Consider the following 5,898-nt stretch of genomic DNA (forward strand, 5'->3'; position numbering starts at 1 on the left):
AACAGGAGGAACAGGCCTAGAACTTTGTCTGACAGCTTTATGGTGAATGTGGAAAATAGATTTGACCTGTTGCTTCAGTTAGAAGCTGGTGAGCCTCAAGCAGTTGCAGGTGTAGACAGGGCACAACAAACTTTCAGCAGCAGATTGAAAAGTAAGAATGTAGGGAAATCAGAAAAGAGAAAGAAAGTGTTGTTGTTAGGTAGTTCCCATGGAAGAGGTGTTGGCCAACTCTTGCAGGATGAACTAGGATCAGAATACCAGGTCACCAATTTTTTTAAACCTAGTGCTGGTCTGGAGCAGGTGACAGAGGATTTAGGATCACTTTGCAAAGATTTCACTAAGGAAGACACCGTGGTTATAGTGGGTGGGGCAGGTAACAGTATTGACAGAAATCCTGGGTACAGTATAGAGTGTGACCTGGCGAAGATTGCATCAGCATCGAAGCATACTAGTGTTGAGTTTGTATCTGTTCTTGGGCGTCATGACCGACCTCATTTGAACTCTTCTGTCAAGAGAGTTAATTTGGAGCTGGAACGGCTGCTCATGTCGGGTGCGGGGTCACACATTGGTGTGGTTCAAGTTGATTCTCTCAGTAGGTGGGATTATACTAGGCATGGCCTTCACCTCAACAGGAAGGGGAAGGGTAATTTGGCTGGGGAAATAGCAGGAAAGTTAAAGGGGGGAGGCACTGTCATGAGTGGTAAAATACCAGTGGTTATAGGATTCAGAAAAGACCCTTTTTTAGGGTAGGGAGGACAGAAAGAAAGCAAATTTTAAGAGAGGTTAGAACTGAGACAAACCTTCAGTTTGAAAAAGAAATCAAAAAACATAATTCCAGCTTATTACATCAGCATAAACAGCCATTGGTTAAGAATTTTCAACTGTCAGCAGATATTTTAACTCCACCCAATTTTAACTCAGACAATGTGAAATGTCAGCTATCTTTATTGCATCAAAATATTCGAGGACTGAGAAATAAAATTAATGAATTAACTATATGCATAGATGAATTAGAGTCTTCAAACCCAGCTGACATAATCTGCCTCTCTGAACATCATGTGACCACTGGTATAGAACTTTTAAGTGTTACAGGGTTTAGGTTAGCATCTCACTTTTGTAGATCAGAAATGGAGAAAGGAGGAGTTGCCACATTCATCAGGAACTGTCATAAATTTAAGAACATAGACATTCATAAATTTTGCCTAGAACAGCATATGGAAGCACGTGCAACAGAATTAGATTTTCACAAAAAATCTTTCATAATATTAAGTGTATATCGAGCACCTGCAGGTAACTTTAATCTGTTTGTAAACCACCTTGAAGCTGTACTGGCCCATTTAATAACCAAAAACAAAGAAATAGTGGTTGCTGGTGATTTCAATGTAGATTTCCTTAAAGACTCTCCGAATAAGAACTTATTTGAGTTAGTAACACTATCATTCAACTTAATTCCCACAGTAAAGTTCCCCACTAGGATAGCCACTTGCTCACAAACAGCCATTGATAATATCTTTATAGAAAAGTCCAATGAACAAAATTATATTACAAAACCAATAGCCAATGGCCTCTCAGACCATGACATGCAGTTCCTTCTGTTAAATGTTAATACTGAACAGGATATAAAATCTGTTAAATCTGAGCTCAAGAGGGTAATCAGTAAGCCAAAAATTGATTATTTTAGGACACTCCTCAGAGACATTCACTGGACTGATGTTTACAGTGCTCATGGCATGAATGAAAAATATAACATTTTTGCTAATAAAGTGCTTACCTTATTTGAACACTGCTTTCCCCCAAAACTTACCAAGGTTAGAGGAAAATCTACAAAGAAGCCATGGATTACTCGAGGAATAAGGGTATCTTGTAAAACAAAAAGAAAACTGTATCTGTCAATCCGAAACATTTCCAATGTTGATGCTAAAGCACATTATAAGAAATACTGCAAAATATTAAAGACTGTAATATGGATGTCAAAGCAAATATATTACAAGGAAAAGATAGTCATATCAGATAACAAAATAAAGACAATATGGGATATAGTGAAGGAGGAGACCGGTAGGACCAGACATGAAGAAGAACAAATAGCATTAAGAGTAAATGATACATTGGTGACAGATGTGTATAGTGTTGCAGAACTTTTTAACAAACATTTTATAACTGTTACTGAAAAGATGGGGTTGTCAGGTTCGATAGATGCTGCTATGGATTACCTTAGACCAGACATTTCAAGTAATTTCTATAATATGAATTTGACCCTCACTACCCCAACAGAAATAATGTCCATCATAAAATCTTTAAAATCAAAAACATCTAGTGGGTATGATGAAATATCAACAAAGTTAATTAAAGAATGTGATTCTGAGCTAAGTAACATATTAAGCTATCTGTGTAACCAGTCGTTTATCAGTGGAATATTTCCTGAATGGCTGAAATATGCTGAAGTTAAGCCACTGTTTAAGAAGGGAGATAAAGAAATAGCATCAAATTTCCGTCCAATTTCACTGTTACCAGCATTCTCAAAAATTTTCGAAAAAGTAATGTACCGTCGTCTTTATAACCATCTTATCTCAAATAACATACTGTCAAAGTCACAGTTTGGATTTCTAAAAGGTTCTGATATTGAGAAGGCTATCTTCACTTACAGTGAAAATGTGCTTAATTCATTAGACAAAAAATTGCAGGCAACTGGTATATTTTGTGATCTATCAAAGGCATTTGACTGTGTAAATCACAATATCCTTTTAAGTAAACTAGAATATTATAGTGTAACAGGAAATGCTGCAAAATGGTTCAAATCTTATATCTCTGGCAGGAAACAAAGGGTGTTATTAGGAAAGAGCTTGATACATGTCTATCAGGCATCATCCAACTGGGAACTAATTACATGTGGGGTCCCACAAGGTTCCATTTTGGGGCCCTTACTTTTTCTTGTGTATATCAATGACCTTTCATCAGTAACATTACCAGATGCCAAGTTTGTTTTGTTTGCCGATGATACAAACATTGCAATAAATAGCAAATCAAGTGTAGTCTTAGAAAGATCAGCCAATAAAATATTTGTGGACATTAATCACTGGTTCCTAGCCAATTCTTTGTCACTAAACTTTGAAAAAACACACTACATGCAGTTCAGAACTTGTAAGGGGTGTCCCAAGAGTATATGTCTAACATATGATGACAAGAAGATAGAAGAAGTGGACAGTGTTAAATTCTTGGGATTACAGCTTGATAATAAATTCAATTGGGAGGAGCACACCACAGAACTGCTGAAGCGTCTTAACAAATCTCTGTTTGCAATGCGAATTTTGTCAGACGTAGGGGATATAAAAATGAAAAAGCTGGCATACTATGCTTACTTTCATTCCATAATGTCATATGGGATTATTTTTTGGGGTAATTCATCAAGCCAAGCTAAAGTTTTCCGGACACAAAAACGTGCAGTAAGAATTATATGTGGTGTGAACTCAAGAACATCCTGCAGAAGCCTGTTTAGGGAACTAGGGATACTAACTACAGCTTCCCAGTATATTTATTCCTTAATGAAATTTGTCATTAAAAATATATCACTTTTTCAAACCAACAGCTCAATTCATGGAATCAATACTAGAAATAAGAATAATCTTCACAAGAATTTAAAGTCACTTAGTCTTGTACAAAAAGGTGTGCATTATTCAGGAACACACATTTTCAATAACTTGCCAGCAGCCATAAAAAGCTTAACAACCAATGAAATTCAGTTTAAGAGAAGCCTAAAGGATTTATTGGTGGCCAACTCCTTCTACTCCATTGATGAATTTCTTAGTAAAACCAACTGATTTGTATATAAGTACAACATAACTTCTGCACAATTTCAGTGCAGTGATGTGTTCATTGAAAATTTGTGTGTGTGTGTAAGTATAATCTGACTTCTGCACCATTTCAGTGCAGTAATGTGTTCATTGTAAATAAGTATTACAGTAGTTGTATTACATGTTTATTACCTTATAAATAAATAAAAAACGTTTTTTATTTTAAATTCAGTGCATTAGTATTTGTAAAATGACTCTTAGTGTTCATTAAAAATGACGATCATTCCACTTGGGACCTGTGGAATGGTACATTAGCTTATTTGTTTTAGTTGTAAATATTTGTCATGTATTGTTGTTTTTCTGACATGTTCCACATCCAGGAGGACCTCCTCACTACGGATCAATTGGAATGAAAGTAAATCTAATCTAATCTAATCCAACTGAGGCGCCAGGTGGAAATGGCATGGCAAGCCGTTCCACAGGACTACATCCAGCATCTCTACGATCGTCTCCATGGGAGAATAGCAGCCTGCATTGCTGCGAAAGGTGGATATACACTGTACTAGTGCCGACATTGTGCATGCTCTGTTGCTTGTGTCTATGTGCCTGTGGTTCTGTCAGTGTGATCATGTGATGTATCTGACCCCAGGAATGTGTCAATAAAGTTTCCCCTTCCTGGGACAATGAATTCACGGTGTTCTTATTTTAATTTCCAGGAGTGTATTAACTAGCATCATGGCACAAATCAACAAGTTAAATTCAATTATAACGCTTCTGCACACAGTAGGTAATGTGGCGAAACCTAGGGGTAGAGTCTTGCCATGTGCTTCGCCACATTAAGTATTGTGCGCTGCATGTACTTCTGTACTGTAATGAAATTTAACATGTTGGTTTGTGCGATGATAATTGTTAACTGTTATATGTCATGGTTCAAATGGCTCTGAGCACTATTGGACTTAACAGCGGAGGTCATCAGTCCCATAGAACTTAGAACTACTTCAACCTAACCAACCTAAGGAATTCACACACATCCATGCCCGAGGCGGGATTCGAACCTGCGCCCGCAGCGGTCGCGCGGTTCCAGACTGAAGCGCCTAGAACTGCTCGGCCACTCTGGCCGGCGATATGTCAAGCATGTGATTAAAGGTATCACGTTATACCTGAGGAGGGTTTGTTTCCGGCTGTTTAATAAAGTGACAATACAGCTATGAGCAAACGACGGTCTTCGACAAATTTAAAAATAATTTCTGCATAAGAAACCCACTGCATAATTTGTCTTTACATAACAATATGTAGACAGCGTTCATCTAATCTATTTTTTACATGGCGTTGAATGCTAATAATTTGTATATCCAAGCATATGACACGCTAAAAGCCAATTCGACTATCGATGCAAGTTTAATAACCAGTTTATTTTCTCATTCAGACTTGATAAAGTAACTCTGTCGACTATTTATTTAGTAACAGCTTAGTGTAGTCAATACTGAGGAATGGGAGTAATCCTGTCCATCCTCCGCTTATCTTGGACTCCCTGTATACACGGTGAGACCATGATGATATTACAAACTTTCAAGGATGATGGAGAATGGTGAATATATCAATTTGAGGTAAGGGACCTTGGTCGGTAACGAACGAGTGGAAAGACAGAAGCGAAAATCTTTTTGATACCTTTGTACCTTTGACAGTGGATTATACGCAACGGTACTGATGTTGCTAAGACGGTAGGGTCGGCAACTTTTAGACTTAGTAGTATGGACCCAAACAAGAAAAAATTGTGCTGTAAACATAGGCTCTAAAATGCCTACCTTTCGATCTATGAGCAATTGTTCATCTTCGCTACTGTGAAACACGTGTCCTGTACTGATTTCCCATAGCTCATAAGGTATGCACTGTAAAGCCCATATTTACTGGACATTTTTACTTTTTTTGGTCCGTAACACGTCCTGCGAGATGTGGAAACCAAAGAGCTTGCAGTAGAACAGATCTGTTTCACAATATCGAAGATGAACAGGTGCTCATAGCTCTTAAGGTATGGATTTTAGAGCCCATGTTTACAACTTTTTCTTCTTTCGTCCATGCTATCACCTCTGGAAGTTGCCTACCCTACAAT

This window comes from Schistocerca americana, chromosome 1 (assembly GCF_021461395.2).
Source record: "Schistocerca americana isolate TAMUIC-IGC-003095 chromosome 1, iqSchAmer2.1, whole genome shotgun sequence".
Taxonomy (NCBI): domain Eukaryota; kingdom Metazoa; phylum Arthropoda; class Insecta; order Orthoptera; family Acrididae; genus Schistocerca; species Schistocerca americana.